At 40.7% G+C, this 26,836-nt stretch overlaps 1 protein-coding gene across 4 annotated transcripts in view; it reads right to left on the bottom strand.

Moving 5' to 3' along the window:
- PLCB1 (phospholipase C beta 1) overlaps positions 1–26,836 on the bottom strand; it is a 369,568-nt gene that overhangs the window by 319,991 nt on the left and 22,741 nt on the right. The window lies entirely within an intron of this gene.

The raw sequence follows: 26,836 nt of genomic DNA, 5'->3' as shown, positions 1-26,836 counted from the left end.
ATCTACTCACAGGAGGCACATTTCCAGCTACAATGAGACCTCCAGCATCTTCCACAGTCTTCCAAACAAACTCATTCAGGAAAGTCAATTAATAGTGGTTAAATATTAGCTAACAGCTCAGAAGAAAAGACGCAGCAGTTAAGTAAGGCTAAAAGGATGATTTGACATGCACTATTTTAAGAGCACTGGGCCAATCAACAATTTATTTTGTACTTCCTGCTGACCAAGAGAATGGGGGAAGACATATCCAGAACAAGACTCTAAGACTCCAGAAGTACCACCTGCATTTTTCCCAGACTATTTTACTTGTCGCTCAAATGCTTTCCCTTCCATCCCGTTTGCGCAGACGATCTACAAACACTGTTACACTAGAGATGGCAAGGTCTCTCAACGGAGCTGTAAAAGTAGCATCTCTTAGAACTGATTTTATGCACAGTGTGATATATGTATTTCTATAGTACCTTACCACAACACACATTTCTGTCGGTCTCCAGCTATACCAGAACTTGACATGTCTCAGGGACACTGTCAGGCTTCTTGGAGATGACCTGGTGGTACCAAGGCACTCAGCTAGTCCTACCACTCTTACAAGAGCCAGACACAGCGACACCATGATAAAGAGCTCTCAGCAGAACAGGACCACCCCTACCCGTACCATGACAAATACAGTCTTGTAGCTGCAGGCTCATGCATCATTAAGAAATGGGACACAATGGCACATCATTAGGCGCATCACGGAAGCATGCATTTTCTCTAGATTTTTCATAACAGCTACATTCAAAAATAAACTACTGGACAGATCGCTGGGCTATTTTAAGTCCTCTGACAAGTGCCCTCTGGAGTCTGACAAATGTTAGCAGCACTTATAGCTTATGAAGTAAAACTTGCTGACTTCAAAAAATTCTAATACTCAAACTAACCATAAAAAAAATGGTGGTTTGCAAGCTTTTTTCTTTTTTTGCACTTTTTTAAAAATTATTTTTATAAGACCTTCCTGCACCAACAAATTAAGCACAGGGGGGCAATTTCAGGTTAAAAGCAATTTTTAAGACAAAATGTTTAATATGTGGCTGATGCATGCTCAATTACATCGTGTTTGAAGCAGGTCTCAAGATCAAAAGGAGAGAAATGTTACATTAAATCAGAAAGTTGTTTTAAAGCTGCAATTAAGAACTCAGACTCAAGGGAAAGAGTTGTTTGAGTTGGTAGGGGAAACATTATACACAGAATTAAGATCAGCATTATAGTTGTTGAAACAAAGAAAGCACCCTAGATAAGAAGCAGCACATAATTGAGTGTTTACACAGCTGTAAAACATCTACCAGGAGAATTACAAGTACACGTGCTGGGAGACGTGGCAGGGGAAATCTTCTCTACCTGATCCTGCTCAACAATTTGCTTTATTGCCTGGTTGCTCTTGGTTCCGCGAGCAGCACAAAAGGTTGATGATCAGTTTAAGCTGTGCGAATCAGAGATGAGTAGACTAACAGAATCCTGGAAGTTGGAAGGCAGCTCTGGAGACATCATTCCAACCCCCTGCTAAAGCAGGTTCCTGAAAGTACGTTACACAGGAAAACTAACCTGTAAGTTTATACAAACAACACGAAGGGCAAAAATGTGTACCAATAAGGCTCTTAATGCTTAAATGAAGAAAAGATGAAGTTAAAATCTAAAAAGGAGAGAAAAGAAGAAATAAGTCTTTGTACAGGCTGGATGTGGCTGTAGGCAGCCTGGTCTGGTGGTTGGCGACCCTGCACATAGCGGGGGGGTTGAAACTCAATGATCATTGTGGTCCTTTTCAACCCAGGCCATTCTATGAAAATACTTACAGGTAAGTTATTTAATTAATGAACTAGTCGCAGCATACTTATTTTTGCTTATATTGCTTTCACCTCCAAATATTTCGTAATTTATTCTTTTATTACTTTAGTGTGTTTGATAGGGATACACAAAACATTTTAAACTTCCTCACATTTAGATTTGTAATAGCCTTAGAAAAGACTTGTTACTGTTGCAGTTAGTTCTGTTCTTTAATACAAAGTACTTTATAAAAACTGGTGATAATACTCAACACAGATGAAAATGAAATAGTTGTTAAAGGAGATAAAGAAGGACCTACTATATCTGCTGCTTCCCAATCCTGGCACCATCAACTTACACTGGAAATAAATACTACTAGTCATTACTACGATGTTCAGTCATGGGATCATAATAGTTATCTCACACTCATTTCTGTGCTGCCACCCTTGGAAAAAAGTATTTGAGAGAAACGCATCTATGGACATCATTAACTTCAGTCTATGCCCTTAAAGCAGATGAAGTTTTTGGCAAATGCTGAACACACACTTAATAAACAATTTCAAAAAGGGGCACTCAGACTCCTTTAGCTTTCATGGGAACATTGGGAAGCTTCAGAAGAGGCTCACTCACAGAAGAGCTGGTGCAAACTTGATAATTCGATCACAGAATTAGTCAGAGTTTTGCCACTCTACAAGCTTGGCTTTCTTCTGCTCTCCAGCACTTGTTTCCAGTACCTACACCACAACTAAAAGACCTTTTCTGTTGCGTCCTACTCCTCTCCCACTTCCCTGATGGCATAGCAGAAGGAGGAGGAAGCCCTGCTGCCCTGCAAACTTGGTACACAGCACCGCGATGCTTCCGGAGTAACTCTGAAATTCCTTTTCCTATAGCCACACTCTCTTCACAGTTCCAAATCCAAGAGCAGGAAACAGATGTTAGGACAGAGGGCAAAGCTAAGACATCTCAGCAATCTCAAGGAAGCAGGTGGTTCCTCACAGATCACTGCCAACTCCCACATCTTAAAGAGGCCCATGGCCTGGGTGGGGTAGAGGCGCAGTCAGTCCCTAAATATCCTTTTCTCCTCCACGCTGTTCAGCCCATGCTCAGCAAAGCCTCCATCCCATTCCAGCTGGTAGCAAAGAGGATCAAGGCACAAAGTTCCCTGCTTTTGTTTAGCGCGCTTTGGCAGCAATATGCTTAGAAACAACTGATTCGGGTCACTAATCAAATCAACAGAGAGCTGGCTAACAATCTGTTTTAAGTCAGCTGGCAACTGATGGCTGTCTGCATCTCTGAGTTTGTGTAGCCCTGGTTAGGTTTAATCAGCCACACAGCTGTTCAACTGTACTTATTCACCAAAAGACAAATTCTGGGAATTCAACTTGAGATGTGAATAGCTGTACTCACTTATCAAAGAGCACTTACTGAGAATACTCTGTATCCCTCACTCACAAGTTGCTCCATCCTTCAGCCTTGCTGCCAGTATGCTGTTACTCTACAGCGCTGTTGAAAAATGAAAGCCAAAGGGGAACAAACACAGGCAAGTGGACGTCCAGATAAGGGAAAATCTTGAGACCTTGAACACAGTCCAGAAATTTTCCCTTTGCCAACATGAAAGCACATGACAAGTTTAGGCCAGAAAACTAAGATGACAGCTCTGTTTGGTAATGATATGATTAACAAAAAGTATGTGTCTGTCACTCTCAAGATAAACACACCTTAAAAGAAACAAATTAATAAACTGTTATAAATTACTACTAGTAACAGAGACTAAAATAAAAATTCAAAAGACTGAGTTATTCAACCTTACCAAGAATGTGCTACTGCAGAACTGTGACCAAATAGTTCTTCTATTCCCAAATATGAGACATATAAGCTATAAATAAACATTCTAGATATGTATCACTACTGCAGATGCCACCCAATCGTTCCGCTGCTCTTCATACACTGCAGCCCATTTCTGACACAGTCTTCATTTTCTTTCCCTTTCTAGGCATCAAGAGACCAGAGGAAAATGATGCAGCCTGCCAAAAGCCATTAGGTACACCAGCACTTGTCATTTACTCACGTCATGCTGTTTCTCACACTGAATGTCTTGTATTCAAGAAGTGCCTCATGGCCAGTGTCAGCTCGTACATCTCTCCATAGGATTAAAACCGTATAGATTTTGTGTCAAGCTATTATTTTTTTTCCTTGGAGAATATTATACACATGTTTAGACATTTTAATTATTATTATTTAAACAATAAAGAACAGATGGGAAAAAGCTTAGCAAACAGTCAGCATCTGGACACTGGAAACTTCACTTCAGCCAATGAGAGCTATCTAGAGGTAGAACTATCTCATGTACAATTGAATTGGTCTTTCTATATCCTGACCGTAAGAGAGAGATGTTCTGCTTGGGAAAGTTGCTTTCATCTGCAAAACTTTAAAACTCTATAGAAATAACACCACTGATACAGTGAGCAGCAATTACATGGCAGTCATATATGCAATAAAATTCACAGGGTCAACGTATGTGTTTATAACCTGCTTTGCAATCTTGCAAAACATTTGAAGATGGAAATAGGATGCAAAATAAATGCAGAATCCTTGAAAATAAGCATAAATCAGTCAGTCATACTGTAAGCACATTTTAAAGTCACAACAGAAAAGCCTCTTATAGTATGAGTACAGACAAATGTTTTTGTTGGAGATTAACTAGGACTTCTTGGGAGCTTCAGATGAAAAGAAAACTATGCAAATAATTCCAATCACCATGCAAATACATAACACACGTGGCAAACTTCATCCTCCTTAAAACCACAAAAACTACACTGTTTTAATGTTCCAGCATCATAGGGATCAGTCACCAAGTATACGAAGGAAACTAGCATAACCATTAAATTGTAAAAGAACAGCCAAAGAGGAAAGAAATACCAAAAATAACTTGTAAATTCACATAAAGTTGAGCCATGATCCACTGAAGCTATATGCAAAACCTATCTAGTTTCCTACCATCCTTACGAAACACCATTATCTGAAATTTCTTAGGTGAGTCATGTAAGATCTTGTAGAACATAACAATAATCCCCAAATAAACAGATCTGCTAAAGTTAGTGCCTGAAAATCCTTTAAAAGACTATGTTTTCTCCAGTCTCTTGGCCATGAAAAGCAAGCTGCTTTCCCACGGACTCTCTTACTCATATGGGCTGTCCCGTTGCCTGACATCTGCTGGGGCAACTATCAGGGCAGAGGCTCTCAGGCCTTTCTCCCTCCCAAGAGGGCAAGGCAGCATGACTGCAACAAGCAGCTCCCATACACCACCAGCAGCTTTTTTCAGCCCTGAAAACTCTAGGCATAGGAAGCATAAAGGCACTTTAAATTCCCTTATGTTCCTTCTTCCTACCTGAGAGTCCAGTACTAAAGGGATATTTATAGTCTCAAGAGGTCTCCTCAACTTCCAAGGGGCCATCTATCGCCTGCGCTCTTGTCAGCACTGCACCCAGACCAGGAAAACAACTTGGTCTCTCAGATACACTGGATAACTCAGGCTCAGCACCATCTAATCATGACCTTCAGTCTTCTCAAATCAACTCCAGACTGGTGGAGGGTGTCTACAGTCAGCAGAGAGCCCAGCCGCTGGATTTTAGATCTTAAAACAAGATCAATTTCTAAGAAATAGTCTGAAACTCAGGGAGGTGTAGTTTAATTCTAGCTCGTTTTAGGTGCTCATCTGCACAGGTGACAGGAATACAGCACTTTGGTCTTCTCTCAAGCAGAGAGCACTTTAGGAGAACAATTTATGTACCTGGAAAGTAAATTGAAATTTTGATTTCAAGTGACATTACAGAATATTCTTAGAAATGAGATACAAATTAGCCAGTGCTAATCTCTGAACTGAAATGCCTCTACTGTTCTGAAAGTTACAATTACCAACAGAAAGAACAGCTACAATACACACAGCCAGTGCAGCCTGAAGTTCACATGTTAAGTACGCTTTGTTCATAAACACTAATTTGAAGAAATTACCTATTCAATAATTTGAAAATGTACTCATCTGATTTCTTAGTAATAGCAGATGTTTGGTTCTCTAAAAGGAAAGCAACCCAAATTCACTAAAAAGAGAGAACCTGGAGCAACTTTCTCATGAGCACACGGGAAGCATGCAGACGCACAGAATTAACAGCTACCAAGCACTGGGTCACAGCCTACAGGTGCAAACAGCTGCTTATTTCCAGGCTTCAGGGCTACTTGGCATCTGAGGATAATCACTAATGCTTGTTCAGGAAAATGGACAGTTTGTTGTCTAGATAAACATAGTATTTCACTGGCATAAGGAGATACTTCCTATACACATTTACTAAGTTCACCATGACGACTCATGTTGTCTACCAGAAGCTCTGTGTGAAGGGCTTCACCACGTGCTCACCAGAAACTAGCAGCAGAAAGCCAGCACAACAAAGCCAATTTGTAAAGGCAACAAATACAGAATGAAAACCAAGGCCCTTTCACACTGCACCTAATGCAAGCAGGCCCATGTCAAGTCTGTGGCCACCCAATGCTGCCAGTATTGCCAGTGAAGTCTGAAGCCTTGCTAGCTATACAAAGGGCTTGCATGACAGTGGAGCTGAAGTCAGACTATAAACTATGAAATGAGCAGATTTATAAAGCTAAGAAAGTACTGGGCTCTGAGCATTTGCTTCTGAGCAGGTGAAATTTCTCTAAAGATAACATTTTATCTTGTGTTAAACTGCAGTCTTATACCCATACAGTCTCAAGATCCGCACTTCCTTTTGTTTCTTCAACACACGCTGTTCTGTGGCCTCAGCATATGTGAAAAGCAGTGATAAGAAGGGTTAATAAATTATTTTTAGTAATAAAGGAGAAACCCCAGTAAAGAATCCTGTATGTTTCTGAGTGCTTATGTTTTTGCTAGTATGTTGCATTAGCACTAGGATGGGTAGGTTATTGGTTTTTTGCAATTTATTTTTCCTCTCACCTTCATATCTCCACAGCTCTTACTGCATCTCACTGCAGATCCTGAGATGCAAGAGAGCAGACTGGTTTCTAGAGGAACACTGTCTTCTTTTTTATTCTTGTTAGTAATGCTATAGCAAACACCACTCTGACACTGGCTGAGTGTAAGTTACTTAACATCACTCTCGGTAGAAGACAAGAATGAACTATAAATGCATTTGATCCCTTCACACCTTCTTTCCTTTATCCTCCTCCACACTGAGGCTAATACCCAGAGCTGCATGTAAAATGCACTTGGCAGCTGAATGGCTCAAGCTGCCAAGTTTCAGAATGATTTTTTCCTGACTTGACAACAGGAGCAGGAACACTATCATGGTTTTTGTCAGTTTCCAGCTATCCCAATGAGAGTCACTGCATTCAATTGTACAATAAAGGTAATTTACTCCAATAGTTTTATTTTCCTACAACCAGGAAAATAAGCTAACTTGCAATAGGTTAAATCTAAGTGTTAGTTGGAGCACATAAGACAGCTGTCTTCTGTCTTAGTCCACATCAAGAGCTGCAATTCTGAGCAGGGCAGAAATGCTGTATTTTTGCAGATGAGGAGATTGTCATCAAGATGTTATTCTTACTTGCACTGAGGGTACTTTTAAAACAGATCCTGGTCTTATTTCTACCAAATGCCATTAGTTTAAGCCTCATCAGAGAATTTTCTTCAATAACAAGCACACCGAGCAAATTTTGCCCTGAACTCAGAACATGCAGATTCTTTCAGCACTCTTATTTATATTTAAATAAATCAATCAATTAAAAGGTAGTTTCTCCAGAGTTCGCATCGAGGAATTAAAGCTCCACCACTCTGACTTCGAAGAGAAGCTGCAGAGTCCAGCAGGAGTGGGCCCTGGCAAAAGCAGAGCCAGCCAAGAGATGGTCCTGGGGCTTGGGCCAGTTAATGGAATGAGGCAAGGGATACAGACAATCACCAGCAAAAAGCAGCAGGCAGTTGAAACCACAGGGTTAAGAAGGTGTCACTGCCCATCCTCTCTTCACTCACCTACCAAACCAAAGCCAAGGCTGTGGTACCAAACCCACAGAGCCTCCTAACGATGTCTCCACAAGTCATAGCAGAGATGAGATCTGGCTGGCAGCTGCACTTCTAAAAGCCATTACTCATCCACTACAGGGCATTCGCAGCTACAGGCTAAATCCAGTTGAGAGCATGGAAAATCCTGTATTTCATTAAGTCATGAGGCAGCACTGGGCAGAATGCAAATCTGCCAGCATGGTCATTGCAGGACTGCCACCAAGAAGCTCTATCCCAAAATGCTCATATTTTGTAGCCAAGTACAAGAACATCTGTTGTATGAGAGTTTCTTAGAATCAGCACTGTATTAACCCACTCTTCATAGAGCTAAACAAATGAATCAAGTATCACAAGAATTAGTTATTACATATTAAAGTGCTGCAAATACACAGTAATATTTTTCCTCAAGTATTTACTTTTCACATCTTTTTCCTTGTTTTAGGTTCTGTTTATTTTCATTCAAATGTAACAGATGAAATACTTAATCTCATAGTGTAAACAACAAGTTAGAGATACCAAATGCTGCACTGAGTGGGCCAAAGATATAACATGCATTCTTCATTATTGTTACTGTCATGATCCTCAAATGATATCACAATCTCTCATTACAAAATGTAACACAGTTTTCCCAACTACTTGGAGAAATAAAAGCAAACCTGAGTCTTCCTATTAGAGCACCCAGACAATTGGATTTAACCTCGACTGGATCATTCATTCCCAAGGCCTAATTACAGTACCATATACATCTTTATTATCTGGCTTCTACCTGTATGGAAGCTAGGCTGTTCATTCCATTAAACACAGCCTTAATCTTCAGAATAAAAGGCAGTTTTAACAATAATAATCATTCAAAGCTAAGTCCTCACATATCCACTCTGGTCTTAAATTTCTTGCCTCTGAAGCAACCACACACCAAAGATTTACAAGGTCCCTAACAGTGATCTTAGAAGATTTTTTTTAATGGAACAGGACATTCAAAAAGAATATCATTGATTAATTACTGTGGTGTGACATGTGCTACATTGCAAGTATACAATAAAGCCTTACACCTTTAAGATGCAGAATTCAAAGACTATAAAGTAGCTTGCAGAAGAGTGATTTTACATTGTGCTTGCAGCTATAATGTCTGTGTAAAACTGAAAGGAAAAATGTCTTTCTTGCCACATCAGAACAATACTGAGTCAGAACTGAACGCACCTAAAAGAGTTATTTAATACTGTCATCACAGTTGGCGCTTAACGTCTCAACTGTGTTTCTAGATTGAAGGTTAATATACTACTTACCTCTTGAGATACATGGAATGAGAATTTTATTATGTAACTGAGTAACACACATTAGACAGTAGAAAGTGGGAAGGCCAAAATCTAGTTCCTCTATCACAATGCTTTTCCATGTTACAGAGACAACAACATTCACTGGAACATAGATATTACAGAAAAAAACATAGAGTAAATAAGTTCAGTATTTCTAATCTGGAACCCTACTAACTAATAAAAGTGTCTCTGGCAGCAACTTATTCAGTCACATTTCAGAACCATTCTTCAAATTCAACTCTGACGACTATTTCCCGCTAGTATCTTCTGTACCCTGTGGCATAACCAACCTTATAGACAAGGGGTTTCATGGCGATGCTATGTAAAGTTGACACTTTTGATTGAAAGTTCAACTTTTCTTAACTGTTTAACACCTTTTAGTTGAAGTGGCTGGTTCAGTTTCCTATAACTGTAGCCAATATCAAACGGATATAAGGAAAAGTTGTAGTCTACACTGTCAGCATAAATCAATTCTTCAACTCCTAAAATGTTCTCCTTAAAACCTTTCTACATGCCACTTGAACAACAGAACACACCTTCTATATATAATGAATACAGATAAGTGACTCACACACTGCCATGATGTGATTTTTTAAGCTATCAGCATCGAGAAGTAAAAGAGAAGGAACAGATTTCAATGTATAAAAGCGTTCATATACTGCATATCACATCACATAATCAATGTGAAACCCAGTATTGATTTTCATCAAAGTTTGTGGAAGCAAACTTTTTTCAGTGATGCAGAACCTTGCATTTACAGTAGACATCTAGGAAACAACACTTTATTCTAGGTCAAGGATGGAGTTCAGTGTGGCTCAGAAGACTACCACTTGTCTGAACAACACAAGCACAGAATGAATATGAACAGACACTACCACGAAGGATATTAATGGAAGGCTAATCTAGTAGTCATGCACTTGGGTATCTTCCCTCCAAAACTAGCATTTAGAAGCTAGCAGACAACATAATTTGGTAATGACATAGTGTACAACTGAAGCAACTGGACTGAACGTAGAATACCTAGAAGAAAGGAGCCTAGGTGAATAAAGTGGTGCAAGGAAGGAACTCAGTGGCTCTCCCTTCTCTGAATTACAAGTCTCTACAGAGGTCGGTGTGGAAATCAGTTTTAGAAGAATAAAGTCTTACTGAAATGACAGTGGTATCTGCTGAGCTCTGGCAATGAGACACTGACTGTTGCACATCAAAGCATAAGGCAGGTCAAAGAGTAAGTCAGAGAAACAAATAGCCTGTATCTGATATGACATTTAAGACACTTTCAGGGTGATGTAATCGTATTGGATAAGTATTTGGAAACTTATCATTATTAATCCCCAGCTGTGTATCAGGGCTTTATTAACAAAACAATGACCCACATTCTTTTGAGCAGCTTTTGTTAGAATAGGAAAAAAACTAAATCATGGCTTCGAAGAACAAATAGAAGGGGCATTGGAAATGAAACACCATCTTTCTGAAAATAAAATTGCTGTACTTAAAGGCACACTAACATTGGTCTGTGCCTTGAGAAAAGGGATACCTGTTAAAAATATTAAACACCAACTAAAACTCAAACATACACTGGTCTATACAGTACCACTGACAGAGTTAGGATGCAAATTCGTAGCTAAGGTGCAGTTTGTCATCTTCATAGTCACTGAAATACTCTATATATGTCCCTGATTGTTCCTTTGATTCTTCTTCCATCTTGTCACCTACACCATCTCCAGGAAAAAATCCCAAACAATTCATGAGGTTTTTATTGTCATTAATATGTTATTTTATTCTGCCAAAAGCATGCATCTACTAATTGAGAGTGAAGAACCCCAGCTTGTAATGACAAAAGAAACCTATCATTCTCGATTAGCCTTTTGATGATGCTGCTCCAATTGACAACAGGGTGCAAAACACACTATTTCTCTGGTCAAAGGAACTTGGCCTTCCATCACTTCTGAAGAGAAACGGATGTTTCCTTTCCGACCTAACCAGCATTTCATTTGGAGTTTCCCAGAGAAAGCTCCCTTTTATATCTGTTTTTTCTTTTTTCCCCTCACTAAAAGCACATTCTTCTAAGTACAATACCTCATGCAATCACCCAACACAGCAAAGGAGTAGTGGAAGAAAGTCGTATTTGTTCTGGCCATACCAAAGGCTGGTGGAAAGCGACACAGAGAGCTGGGTAACATCATCCATTCTTTGTGTGGAATAAGACCTTCTGGTCCTCTGAGGACTTCCAGAATTTGAAGACATTCAAGCAAAACTGTTGATACAACATGTAAAAAAGGGAAGGTGACTGAGCCCGCCCAAATAAGGCAGCTCAGAATTGTTGCCTGTTGCTTTATTTTCCTCAAAGAGTTTTATCACTAAAACGCTAGAATGGAAGTCTTCAAAATAACTTACACAAAACCTTGAGGATTTGATCCCCTCATTATAAATTTTTATTTAAATAACTAAAAACCATCTTGAAGGTAAAAAAATACATACTGCAAGTATTGGTGTTACTTTGAAGGCACACAAGGATGAGCAATATTTGGGCTGCTAACAAAGAAAATAGTTGATCTAAACCCTTATGGAACCACAAGTTGCTTATTTCCTTAGAATTCCTTCCAGAGTTAAACTTAAAGATACTGTAGCTACGTTAAGTAGAACTGGCATTTTAAAACAGTTGGCCTTACAATGGCATTTAAAATAATGTGGGAGTAATTACTGACATTTACTGTGCTGTAGGGAGAACAAAAAAAAAGCAGCAAGCATTTGAGCTACGCTGACGCCCAACAGTTGAACAAGATTATTAGTGTCAGTACAAGGGCACATTAAATCTGGTGCTTCACATCCATTCCATGTTTGTAGATACTCAAGAAGCACTTATCTTCCAGTAAACAAGAACTCAAACACTGTTCAAACTACTTGAGGATGCATATTATAAACTTGATTCTGGCACTGTTCAGTATTACAGCTACTAATGATACAAACAGGAAGGGGGTAGATTTACACTAGATATTAAGGATATTACGACAAAATTCTTTTGTGTGAGGGTGGTGAGACACCAGCACAAGGTGCCCAGAGGCTGCGGATGCCCCTCCCTGCAGGGTTCAAGGCCAGGCTGATGGGGCTGTGAGCAGCCTGGTCTAGTGGGAGGTGCCCCTGCCCATAGCAAGGGGATGGAACAAGGTGCTCTTAAAGGTCCTTTCCAACCCAAACCATTCTGTGACTATATATTATGGCACACTGCTCAAAGGAGTGAGAGCTATGCAGCCGTTACTATTTCTAGCCTGAACTATCAAATAACTGAAAATGTCCATGGCCAGGCTGCTGATAGAATAAAAACAGTTTTACATGAACGTACACAACTGTTCCTATCATTTTGACTTCCAGGGTTTTCCTTCTGCCAGTTGCCCTGGCTATTTTTAATAAGTCCTGCTGAAGTTATTTGCATTTCATAAATCCCTTAACTGTTCAAGAGAGACAGTCTTTTTTTGCTGGTCAAAATTCTTGTGAATATCAAGACACTGTCCCAACATTACCCATGCTCAGAAAAAGACACTAGAAGTGGCTGCCTTTTACAGTGATTATCTGTCAGCATCTTTTATACTTTCCCAACTATTGATTTTCTTTTTTTTTAATGAAAAAATTGCCTCCAGAAAATTCCTACGCAGTCTACTGAATGCTCTACAATATTTGAGAGTTAGTTCTCCATTCCTGAAGAGCTCCTGCTGAAGTGCTTATCCCATGAACTGCAAAAAGAAAGAAGCATCTCTGACATCCTTTTTTCCTTCTCCTGCTTAGTACTTAGCTGTAAGTTTTTGTCTTGGTGGGTATTTGGCTGCATGGAGCCAAATTCTTTCACTGCCTGAAAACTGATGCAACCTTCCAGGTTTCCAAAAAGCCACAGAAAGTGAAAACTTGACATTCTCTCTGCCACACACATCAGGCAGTTTGTTACATGCTTTCTACCTTAATTTGGCAGTGACATCTCCAGCAAATACTGCCAAGGACGGATTGTTTGTAATGGCATTTTAAAATGTTAAGATCTGAGACAGCACCTTCTGAAAGCAGACACACATTACAGACAATCACTGAATTTTCAAGGTACAATTCTAAAACCCTTCTCCAAAAGAACGAAGACATCAGTGACAACACAACATTTCCAAAGTTCATCAAAAGGCACATAAAAGATAACACGCCTTCTTGCCCAGTGTGATGAAGATTAGAAGTAAAAAGAACTGTCCTGAAGGCAGCGTGCACCAAATTCCACAGATATGAGGGCTGCTCCAGAAGTAATGCCTCCTGCTTTATTTTGTTGCCCACAACATCAGAGGTATGTTGGTGGTATGGTAGCAGAGGCTGAACCTTTCCACCAATATTCCAATTCATTCTGTTGCCGTGTGACAGATGGTAGCAGAGGGGCAGTCTGACACAATGGCATCTGACATGGAAATGCATATGAAGCAAAGGTGTAGAATTTAAATCCCCCATGTGGAAAAAAAAATGCACCCACTGACATTTATTAACTGTTACTGAATGTTCCTGGAGACCAAACAGGGGATGCTGAGACAGTGAAGTGAGGGATGGTTCATTTCAGCAATGGAGACAATGACATGAAAGTCAAAGCGTGCCCCCAGTGCCATGCAGATTTTTAAAAACACAACAGGCTCTTGTTCAACACTGGTGAAGATGCATAGCTAACAATGGTGACTAAGTTGACAAATAGCGTTTTGTAGCTGAGAATTTGCTCTATCAGATGGTGTTAATATGCTCTTTGCATCTGCTGTAGTTTCCACAGAAATAAATAGGAGGTACTACTTTCAGAACAACATATATATAACATATATATAGAAGACATACAAGGGTGGAGCTACATGACTGGTCTTGCGAAAGTCTCAAATAATAAAACAGGATGGTGGAAAGGAAGAGAGCTTAACACCATACTACTTGTATAGTAATACCTTACAAGGTTCTCATCAAAAACATCTTTCTACAAAAGAAAATCCCATTCAACTGTTAAAGAAGCAAACCCAACACATGTTTACAGTGCCCATACAAACATATACACACAAACCCTAAAAATAAAAATGAAAGAACACCTCCCTTTTGCAGTGATTTCACAGCCCTCTCAATACTCAATAAGCTAATTTGTTTTCTCCTTCTTGCAAAAGTCATCCCTGGCCACAGAGGCAGCCTTTGGGGCACATAAGTCCTTTTAATCTCTTAGTATTTATGAGTGCAGATTTTGATGGAAGTCTCTGCTTGCAGAACCATGAGAGACAGACTCATCCACCTTGAAGGCTCTCTCTGTAAGAATGCCTAGAAGACTACTCGGGAGGCACATTCAGACTGTTCCAAACACTTTTCTCATGACAGAATTTATGGCTTTAACAGAGAATGAAGCTGGGGTCACTTCGCTCTCCTTCCAGCAGATACTGCCAGCACAGCATGCCCACTATACCCAGCCAGCCCAAGTAAGCTCAGCAAGGCCAGCTGGAAACAGGTTCACTGGATGATCATATGCAGAAGGTACTGAGGAAGAAACTCATGCTGGCTCAGCCAAACTGAGGAACTGCTAAATACAGAGACAACAAAGCATATTCATTAAATTACCATGTCATGGTAAGGTTTAGTTACTGGCTTAAGGACAAAAAGCACTAGTTGGAAAATGAAATGTTTGGGACAGTAGTGAACACATTTCAATTTGCTGTTTTTTCCTGGCAACGATTGTTTATCTTGCAAGAAGTACTTGCAAATTGCACATTTCATAATAAATATCTAATTATTTAGAATATAAATCTCCATATTTAACTTGACTTACTCTTGTTTGTTTACACGTCTACTTCTCTTTTTAGCAAGTGTAACTAAAACTTCAAGGAAAACACTGACTGTCCAGACATTTTTACTTTGGAAGTTTCCATCAACCCTGGCCACGCCAAGTCTAGCTTTATTTATTGCACAACTTTTCTAAGAGGTAAATACACATCATCCAGGAAATAACAGCAGAATTGTTTTCTCCTGACTTCATCAACATGGATAAAACTACTGGGGAAGACCATCTCTGAAGGTTCATGTGATATTCTAACATGATGTGCTGACTGGAGGAAGGCCCATGAGCATGCTGTCCGGATGTGTTTGACCTCCACAACTTTTATGTGCTGCTCTTCCTGAACTCTAAAAATGTTGTATGTTTACATACCCAAAACAGCCCTTTCCCATGGAATTTCACCAATATAATGCCTTGGGAAATGAAAAGCTGGAACACATTCAACACAAGCAAATACGCACAGTAAAACAAGCTGAGAGCTCGAATGGCTGAGAAGTCTACACTAATGCATAACAGAAGTCAATAGTAATTTGTTTACTACTATTCTCTATGCAAAACACAACTGCATGCTTTATAATTAGAAATACATATATTGAATCTACTGTAAAAGTTGACATTAAGAAAAGGATTAAAACTAAAACGTTGCATGAACTGAAAAAAGTTTTCATTTTCCAAATTATATAATGTGGGTAATGCTGGATGAGTTTCAAGGTTTCTCCTCAACATCACACACTACCACAACTTCCAAGTAATTACTTCCAGAACTAATATTTTAGCTTGGCATTAAATAAACAAATAAAGAAACAATTTCATTTTAAACATCCACTGGTTTCTAAAAGTCTAGTAAGAAGCTGCAGAATAGACAACAAGAAAAAGTATTTAGCTGGCAACTATTAAACATCTTTTTTACATGCACACTGAGGCTTTAGAAGTAAACACACCAGTGCCTGCTAAATAAAATGCCTGTTTGTCTTGCAGTGCCATAGGATGCCAAGCCACAGATGATGATCCCATTCAGCCAAGCATACAAGCAGGGTCCACATGAGATTGCAGGAGAGCAGGAGCACAGTGCTGCTCACGTGTATGTGGCAACCTGGAACATCACAACATGACAGAGGGGTAATCTTGACCCATTTGCCAAGGCCACAACCTGCCCTTTCTGAAGGAGCTATTTCTGCATAACAGAAGGGACCTTGGCTTCATATTTCATCTAAAGGACAGAATCCCTATTAGGGATTGGCTCAACCATATTTCTGTTGAGTAGAGGTTTGCTCTGCATTTCCAAGGACTGCGTTAAAAATCCTGGAATTTTACAGTACTTGATACCATACCAGAGCATCAGCTTTGAGAACGAATGCAAAGTGACCCTTATAAAACCAAATTACTCGAATTTCTATTAAAAGTGCCCACATTAAACTCTTTAGCATTGCAATATTGGACAAGTTTTCACAACCTCACCTCAACTGCGTATTTTCAGGAGCTAAACAAATAGTACAGCTCAGTAATTCCTAAATCTCAGGTATCAGTGATCATAAGATAATGGAGTATCTCAATTGGCTTGTACTGAATTCAAAGCCAGCATCTTAGAAAAGTTCCCTACTTACTGAAGCATCTGCTAACATCAAAATAAGTCTCAAAAAAACTCTAAAAACTGAGGATCTGAACTCCATTGCCTCTAGCTCTTACAGATCAATCTAGATACACTGTAATCTTTGAGAAGGAAATAGCAGTGTCTGCCACAATCACTGCATTCAGCGAATGCCCTGAAGAATTTCAGTTTCATTTGCTCAGCTGCACTCATGACTTTTTTTTTTTTTTTTTTTTTTAAACATCCAAGCTAAGAAATTCTTTTAAGTGGACCTTCAAGTCTTAATAACATAAAACTTTTTACAGTGTAAGGTTAGTAGAAACCATCCTTGCAAGCTTTCAATACCATTGCTCGGCAAGTTAAGACAAACACTGCAGGTTTTGTATAAATCAATCTCTTGCAAAGTAATGCCAACAAACTTGATGGGACACCAGCATGTATTTGTCAGCCTCAGTGATGTACATTTATTTTCACCAAATTACTAAAGTCAATCTTGAACAATAAAGTCAACTTTTCTACCCAATATTTCTACTTTTCTTAGCAGAATACAGGGACCATGGCAATGCCTCAAATTAGGATTCATTCATCCTAAAAGTAAGGGAGTTAATTTATCACACACAGCATCTTATTAGGTCAGTACTGTCGGCTGCGTCTTGAGCTTTGGAACTGTACTAGCTTCCAGAGAATCAGCATGATTCACATAGAAAAGGACTGCCCAAGCTCTGCTCAAACAGAAAAACAGCCAGCACGAGCATCACATCAGGTTGCTTAGAGTCCCATCCGCTCAGGATCTGAATATCACCACAGAGATCCCACCACCTCTCTGAGCAATTTATTTCTCTCTCGCACACACTGTGAGGAATTTTTCTGGCACCTAGTTAGAATTTCCTTGGCTACTACACATGCTCATTGCCTCCTGTCCTGTTGCTGTGCACCTCTAAGGCTCCGATTCCACATTCCCCACCACCACTCATAAGGTAGCTAGAAACAGCAATCAGATTCCCACCTCACCTTTCTGCCATAGGCTTCTGAAGGCTCATCTCAAGAAGCATTGCTGCAAACAAGATCACCTTATATGTTTCATCATACGATGAAAGCATTTTCCTTTCACACTGGCAGAGGATGAATCACGGAAGTAATTTAAACTCCAGGTTGTTCCCCCCATTTTCAAGAAAGCTGAAATAATTCCAAGTGTCAACCTACACCATTTTTAAAAATCCACCCATATTTTTGGTGTCTGACTTCTTTTTTTATTATTATTCGTCCTAATGACAAAACCAGAAAAGCTAACAATTCCCACTATAGCTATATGTATATTTTAAAAAGCTTGAGGGGTTTTTGGTTGGTTTGGTTTTTGTTGTTTTTTGTTGTGTTTGTTTGTTTTAAAAAACTGGACAAAGTACATGTGCTACTCTGACAACTCAAAAGACATAATCCCAGGCCATGATTTACCATCTAAATGCAACTCTATCTGTATGCCAAAGGGACTCTATCTACCCTGTGCAAAACTTTGTAATTGCTCTTGCTGCAAAGCTTATGAGATGCTTGGTTGTCTGTCTTGCATTTTCCCCAGCTCTGTTACTCTGCTGTCACACTTAGCTAGCACATGACCAATTCCCACCAACTTTAACAACGCTGTATGGAAACCAGGAAACAGGTCCTCTCCTAAACGCTGAGTGAAAATAGATCATTTTGCTTGTCTGTCTAAATCACTGAGTTAAAAGGTACTGTATGAGCCCAGCTCTCTTTATACGCTGCAGATCAATCTATTCGACTGAACCACAAAAGGTTTAGTGCTTGCTGCTAGGAAGTGCGAAGAACCACACTATCAAGTCTTCTGCTGAAGAAATTTTAAGAGCAATAACTTCAAAGAAAGCACCAAGCTAAGTCATTCTTCTGTTTACTGTTTTTCTTGTTTTGTTTTCCCATCTCTACAGAAGTTCAGCTCCCTGTAAGTACAAAACTTTTTAACAGGTCACAGGTTTTAGACACAATCAGCAACAAAAGCACTCTAAGTTGACATGTCTGGAAGTTTTTGTTAGTACCTAATATCCTCTATGCTGATAATGATTTCCAGGTACTTAAAAGGCCAAGTTAATGATTACAGTAGCAGTAACAGGTGTGGATTATACATAGCTGGCAGAAATCCTTTCCTTTGCTAAATTATGCCTTGTTACTATTCACCTGCAGAAAGCGGAAGCCAAACACCCTCCGGAGAAGATTCAGACACGAAGCTAATGTTTATCCATGGCCAGAAAATACAACCAGCCTTCATAAAGATAGCAAAGGTTCATATGCTTTCAGACTGGTCTTACCCAAGTGGATGCTTTTTCCCACTTTCTGAGGTGCTTTTATATCCACTTTTCAGGGGCATGAAGTAACCACACTTACACCAGACTGTTTAACACCAGCTGCTCTCACAGCAGTGGTGCAGCTATATCTTCACTATCACTGAAGAGTTACTTTGCATCAGAAGCTCAGATAGGAAAATCTGATCTCACAGACCCAGAAGCCTGTCAGGCTCTCTGCACAGCCAGGAGACAATAAAACAAAGCCTCCGCTCTGCAGAAATTAGTCCTTGGTGGGAGGAAACATGCTGGCTCCCAGAAGATGGCACCAGACAATGAACACCATTTAGCTTCTGCTGGAGAATGCCATGCCTCTGCTGGAGGCTGCCTGCTGGCCCAGCAATCCCTTCTACAGATGAGCAATAGACAAGTGAAGCTTGTCTGGTTTTTTTATCTGACTAGGGGAAGCTCAGAAAATCCTAGCAGAAGAACAGTTACAACTGAAAGAATCTTCCACGATTTATTATACTGCACACAGCACTGCTCCAGAAGACCTTCCCTTTCTTCAATCTTTGCAACGTTACAGAGAACTAAAGAAGGTCAGTACTCTGCTTTAAGAGTTTTGCAGGAACATATAAATTACTCAGTCCGCTTGATCTTCTGTGCCATGGTTAGACAGCTAAAAGTAATGCAGAAATCAGCAGCAATAAGCTGTTTTAATTGACTTTTAAATTGGCAAGGAATTAAGAGTTACTGCTAGAAGGATAAACAGCAGAGAAGAAGCTGTCTAATGGCTGACAGTTGGGAAAGGCAGGATTTCAGACAACAGGTACAGCATCAGTCAACAAGAAGCCCCACTCACACAAATGGTAAGCAGGGGGCAGAGACCGTGCCAAGAAAATCAAACCCTTCTTCTCTCTCTCCGCTCCCGGAATTCGTAACATGCAGTGAATTCTGCTTTAACACTGTAGCTGCATGCTCAATGAAATACTTTTCCCTATCATCAGCAACAAGCAAGCTCAACAGAGTATGCCACCTCTGGTTCACACCATGCTGCAGTACTAGCATTTGGAACAGAAGTAACCCTACGCTGCAGGCAGAGCAGCTTTGCATGTGCCTGTGCTGAGTGGCACAGCGTAGTCACACCACTTCACACAGATCAGCATCTGTCTGACAAGAAAATCCTTATGTAATTCATGAAAAGCATTTATTTTGTTTAACATAAAAATTATTGACAGAGTGCCACATCTGTATTAAGCACCCTTCATGGATTTGCACATCCAGAATATCCAGTCAACCACAGAACTGCCTCCACTTCCAATTTCAGAATCTTGGATTATCTGGGTGCTGGCATTGCACAACGCACGCGGTCCTGACAGCGTTTCATTTCACCCCCACAGGACACGAGCTTCCCATGAGAGCCAGCATCACCCATGCTATTCTCCCTCTGCCACTGCTGATGCCCCATGAGAACCTGTAAGGAGTTTTAGGACCTCGGTGCGACTTGTGTCTTCTAGATGAAAGCATTCAGCTGCTTCTCCTGGGTCTTGGGAATGAATCTGCATGGACAAACTACAACTACAGGGTATTGCTGTTCATCAGCAGAACATTATGCTATGCAGTATGCAAACAACAGCTTAAGAGGTGGAGAGTCCATGTCCACATTTCAAAAACTAGCTATGACGCAATAAGAACGCTCCTAAAATAGACATTGAATTAATCAGCACAAATTTGGTAAAAGCCAGAAGCCCCAGAGCATGACTCTCCGTTTCATATAGAAGCCTAGACAAAGCTCGCAGGCTCAAATACTGTATGACTGAATTTTCAAAGGCACAGAAATTTACAATGCTTGGTTAAAGAAAAAAAGGGCTTTTTTTCTAATCTATTTCAGTGAAAGACCCAGTCACAAGTGTGCTCAGCTCAATGAATTTCTTGAGCAAGAAGCCAGGCTGCAAGATGAAATCACCAGGCCATGCAGAACCCAGGAACACAAGAAATTGATGCATGGTATTGTGCACTGACACAGGAAGACCAACAGCCCATTCTTAAATCCCTACATGCAGAAGATAAACTAGCTTGCAACCCTGAGATGTCCTATGTGCTCCTGCAGTCTGTCAAGGAAGACTGGATCCTCACCTATGCCCAGAACAGAAGGAGGAGATGGAGCACTCCCAGGCATGAATACTGACTGGGAGAAGAACTCCTTGCAAGCAATCCTGCAGAGAAGGACTTCTGGGTTCTGGTGGATGAAAAGCTGGATGTAAGCCAACCTTCCAGGCTGCAAGACCAGCAGTATCCTGGGCTGCATCAAAAGAGGGGGGGCCAACAGGGAGAAAGAAGGGACCGTACCTCCCTACTCTGCCCTCATGCCCCCATCTGGAATGCTGCATTCAGGCCCAAGGGCCCTAGCAAGAAAAAGACATGGAGATGTTGGAGCAGGCGCAGAGGAGGGCCACAAAGCTGATCAGAGGGGCAGAGCATCTCTCCTATGAAGAAAGTTTGAGGTAGCAGGACTTGTTCAGCCTGGAAATGAGAAGGCTTCTAAGAAAACTCTTTGTCACCCCTCAGTACTTAAAAAGAGCTTACAAAAAAGACAGAGAGTGATATGGAGGAATGGCTTTAAACTAAAAGGGGAGAATTAGGTTACATATTAGGAGGAAATTCTTTAACCAGAGGGTTGTGAGGCACCAGCACAGGCTGTCCAGAGAAGTTGTGGGTACTCCTTCACTGGAGGCATTCAAAGCCAGGTTGGATAGAGCTTTGGGCAGTGTGATCTGGTGATTGGCAACCCTGCTCATGGCAGGTGGCTTAGATGTACATGGTCTTTAAGGCCCCTTCCAACCCAAGCCATTCTAGGATACTTAGAAAATGATCTAAAAGAAAAATATCCCAAACTTTAAAGGAAATAGCTCAAAGCTTTACCAGCATGCAATGGGAAGTTTGTTTGTTTGTTTTTAAACTATTATTATTTTTCTTTATTTTCTGTATTACTTTAATCATACATTCTTTAATTTTAATTTGCCTTCTGAACTAAAGTTTCCATTGCCAATAGTTGTTTATCAGCAACACAACATTTTGAAGTGGGTACAAAACAAGTTTCCTTATACCTCTGAGATTACTAGGGATCAGACAAGACTCCACCGTTCCTGACTCCGCTCCTCACTCCTGCCCTCAGGCCCACACCCCAGCTCTCTGACTAGGATCAGCAGTCCAGCACCATGCCATGTGTAACTGGTCAACCCTGATGTGGTTCCAGTTTACCAAAACTTCTCACATACACCATTACTAAGCCACTTGTTCTTTACATAAAACAGAATAAAGATTAGAGGATGCAGAAGACATTCAAGGAGAGAACAGGTCAAAAGTCAAAACAACACAATGTAATAGGAAAAGGCTTTCCTGCATTCTGCAAGTATTAAATAACATACACATTTTACTTCAGGATCAGCAGACATCAGTTTGATAGAATGCAGAGTTAATAGAAAATTTATAGATCATCATGCAATATATTTTATTTTTTGATCCTGTCGGTTTAACTAATAGTTTATTAATTAGTAGTGGTCTGATTGGAATTAAATCTCTGGAACAAACAGTGCCATTTGTATCATAAGGTTATTAGTCAAAGATATTCAAGCCTCTTCTGTGAGGTTTAAAGATGTATTAACTTCTTGAGAGTTGAGGAGGGCAACAAAAAGAAAAGCACGCATATAGATCTGTTTGTGGCACACTGCCAACTCCAGAATATCCTGGACTTTCTAGAGACAGTCTCTGGGGAAAAAAAAAACAACAAGCATATGATTTCTTTAAAACAAACAAAGCAGATAAACAAAACATGTCCAAACATGGCCTGAATCTTCAAGCCAACACAGGTTGGAATTACTGCATCTTTACTTCAATTACAAAGTGCAAGGAAGTTGCACCAGAATATTTGTCTTCTAAAAAAAAATTTAAAAAAAATCAGCAGTAAGTTTGGATTTAAACCAGAAATGTTCATTTTGCTGTACATTATCATAAACTGATATTAACCTCTCCTGCTGTTCCCCATGACTGTAAATCATATCAAGTATGAAAGTTTCTGAAAGTATTCCATTCAACCTGAGAAAGCCTCCTTATACTGAAAGCTACAGAACCAAGCATCAAAGACTTGGTGCCCAAACAACACACTGGGGTACCCACCACAGCAACGACTGGTGATAGGAGAGCCTCCCTACCACAGCCATCAAAGTAACTACCAGCCCTGCTCGAAAGCCCAGAGCCATTCCTCAGCTGATTGCAGCCTACTCCTTACAACCACCCTTACAGCTGACAGGTCAGAGAACTACCTTCCATAGTAAGTATGAAGCCACAGCTGTGGCAGGGCACACCTTTGGGCGGCAATGAGCTCTCAGTGTTAGCAGGATGTGCCCACAGGTCAGCTGGCAAGATGCCCCCTGGGAGTTCTTCCCAGCTGAATAAATCTGATGGCAGGAGGCAGTGACAGGCAATAGCAAGTAATCAACTATCATTACCCACGAGAGCTATACTTACATACAAAATTATCACATGCATGTTCTACCTGCATATCAGCAGAACGGAACAAAAAGAGAAAACAAAATGCTGAAGTGGACAATAACAACTGACTGCTAAAGTAAACACACCCTACACTCCTCAATGGAGGAATTTGCTCTGTTAAATGGTGGTAGTGTGCTCTTTGCATCTGCTGTAGTTGCCAAAGAAATAAATAGGAGGCACTGCTTTTGGAGCAACTTACGTAACTAGACCAGAACTGAGGATAAACACAGCCTTTTTCATTCCATTGAAGCAATACTGTTCTCTCTGGAATACAACTCTAAAAGCTCATGCCATGCTTATTCTCATGTTCTCGCCCTAATTCTGTAAATCATTAACAACGTAATTAACAATATCAATGTGAGCATTCACACCATGCAACAATCTATATTCCAAACAAAGTCAAACCAATTAAACAACATACCTAATGATGTCAGGATATTATACTAGTGGAGCAGATTTTACAGTTTCTGAAACAATCCATTAAGATTATGTGTGAAATGCTTTTAATTCCCCCAGCAAATGTTTCTCTCTCAGTTGTACCCATATAATTGAGATCTTTTTAGTCTCTGGGGAATTTACTGTCAACCTGTAACGCTCTCATGATTCAGAGATTATCCTGATGTTGGTGTCATCATGTTGATTAAACTCAAACGTGCAAAATTAGTTCACAGCAGAAAAACTCAACACTGCTTTATCAGTCTCTGATACATAGATGATAGAGCTCAATGCCTCATATCCCTTTAGAACAAAGTAAAGCATGACTGGAGAATCTTCTATCTAGACCTTTCTAGACCGAGGGATCTTCTGTTGGCCAGTCACTCTCATTTTTTACAACAGGAGAAATGAAACAAGCTTTGCTCCCTCTTCTAAGAAAAGGTTCACAGGAGAAAATCCCAAGAAGAAGGGCTAGTCTTCTAGTAAAGTGCTGGGTGCTTCACGTCCACCTCTCACTTTCTTTCATCACCTCTGCACTGAGCAGCAGAAGGTGCAACCCATCAAACGCACACTGCAGGGGAAGCTGATTGCCAGGCCCCAGTCTAAGAGGCCAGGGAGCAAATTCAGTTCCAGATGTTAGTACAGTCCTGTGTCATAAGACTTGGAGAAATCTGGCTCACAACAAGTTTGGACCAGTAGTTCCAAAGTCTTAGAAATTCTCAAATGCCAATAATATCAGGAAGAGATCTACAGAGCTCCCCACTGACTTACCACAAATGTCAAAGAACTATTCCTTTGTTTCTGAGCTGAGGATCATTACTGACGAGGAATTCTGACTTAATTCATTAGAATTACCATTTCTGTCTCTCATTGTTCTGATAATATAACGCCATAGCAACAAATGAGAAAGTCCAAATTATAAGCGTGACTCGGAAAGGAAGTGCATAGTTCCTGCATATACTAACTTTGATCTACAGCAGGATGGTCAACAGCATCTGTTAGTCTAATATCTTACATTATTAAGGTCATTTAGCTAAACAGATCACAAAAGACTGTTCCATTAGCCATCTTCCTGGCATAAATCCAGGGAAGTTGCTGAGTGGTCATGATTGAGCATCAGCATAAATCTACAGAATTTGGATGGACAGCTGTGACTAAACACCCACATTTGTCTGTATTAGAAGCCTTAAGTTATTTCCAGGTTCACATTTTTAGCTGCAGTATTATCACAGAATGCCTTATGATGGAGGGGACCTTAAAGATCACTTGGTTCTAACTCCCTGCCTCAGGCAGAGTTGCCAACTACTAGATCAGGCTGTCCAGGATCCCATCCAACCTGGTCTACAACATCTCCAAGGATGGGGCATCTACAGCCTTCTCTGGGCAGCCCCATCCAGCACCTCACCACTCTAAGTAAAAAATTTCTTCTTAACATTTAACTTAAATCTTCCTTTTCTTAGTTTAAAGCCATTCGCCCTTGTCCTGTCGCTATCAGACCATGTTAAAAGCCAGTCCCTCTCCTGATCATAAGCTCCCTTCAAGTAGTGGAAGGCCACAATAAGGTCTTCCCAGAGCCTTCTCTTCTTCAAGCTAAACAAGCCCAACTCCCTCAACCTTTCTTCATAGGAGAGGTGCTCCAGCTCTCTGATCATCTTCATGTCCTCCTCTGGACCCACTCCAACAGTACATCATCCTTTCTGTACTGGGAGCTCCAGGCCTGAATGCAGTACTCCAGAGGGGGCCTCACAAGGGCAGAGGAGACAGGGACAATCCCCTCTCTCTCTCTATGCTGGTCACCCCTTTTTTGATACAGACCAGGATACTGTTGGCCTTCTTGGACTTCAAGTACCCACTGCTGGCTCGTGCCCAGCCTTTCATTCACCAGAACCTTCAAGTCCTTCTCCACAGGGCTGCTCTCAATGAGTTGTTCACCCAGCTTGTACTCATATCTGGGACTGCACTGACTCACTGGCAACACCTTGTGCTTACAGTCATACAATCCTTAGAGTTGAAAAGGACCTTTAAAGGTCATCTAGCCCAACTTTTCTGAAATGAACCGGGATATCCACAGCTAGATCAGATTGCTCAGAGCCTGGTCCAGCCTCCCCTTGAAAATTTCCAGAGACAGGGCATCCACTACATATATAGGCAACCTGTTCCAGCGTCTCACCACTCCTACTGTAAAAGACTTCTTCCTTGTATCTAAACTAAATCTCCTCTCTTTAACTTTGAAACCATTTCCCCTTGTCCCATCACCACAGACTCCTCTAATCTTGTAGCTCCCTATTACATACTGAAAGGCCACTATCAGGTCACAAAAATCACAGAATGTCAGGGATTGGAAGGGACCTCAAAAGACCATCTAGTCCAATCCCCCTGCCAGGAACATCTAGGTAAGATTCACACAGGACCACATCCAGGCAGGTTTTGAAAATTTCCAGAGGAGACCCCACAACCTATCAAGGCAGCCTGTTCCAGCGTTCTGTTACACTAACTGTGAAGAAGTATTTTTGTGGTATTTATGTGGAACCTCCTATGTTTCAGCTTGTACCCATTACCCCATCACTGGATGTGGCTGAGAAAGCTTGGCTCCATTCTCCTGATGCTCACCCTTTACATATCAATGAACATTAATGAGGTCACCCCTCAGTCTCCTCTTCTCCAAGCTAGGAGACCCAAGTTCCTTAGCTTTTCCTCGTAAGGGAGATGTTCCACTCCCCATATCCCTATATGTCTCCCTGGAGCCTTCTCTTCTCCAGGCTGAACAGCCCCAGCTCTCTCAGACTGTCCTTGTAGGAGAGGTGTTCCATCCCCGGGATCGTTTTTATGGTCTTCCCCTGAACGCACTCCAACAGATCAATGTCCCTCCTGCACATCTAAATACAGTACTCCAGGTGAGGCCTCAACAGCACAAAGTAGAGGGGTAGGATCACCTCCCACAGCCTACTGGCCCCACTTCCTTTGATGCAGCCCAGGTTGCAGCTGGCCTTCTGGGCTGCAAGGGCACATTGC

Source organism: Centrocercus urophasianus, unplaced genomic scaffold (genome assembly GCF_019232065.1).
Source record: "Centrocercus urophasianus isolate 14NV4802_14NV808 unplaced genomic scaffold, USGS_Curo_1.0 seq_10, whole genome shotgun sequence".
NCBI classification, from domain to species: Eukaryota; Metazoa; Chordata; class Aves; order Galliformes; family Phasianidae; genus Centrocercus; species Centrocercus urophasianus.
This window is presented reverse-complemented; position numbering and strand designations above follow the sequence as displayed.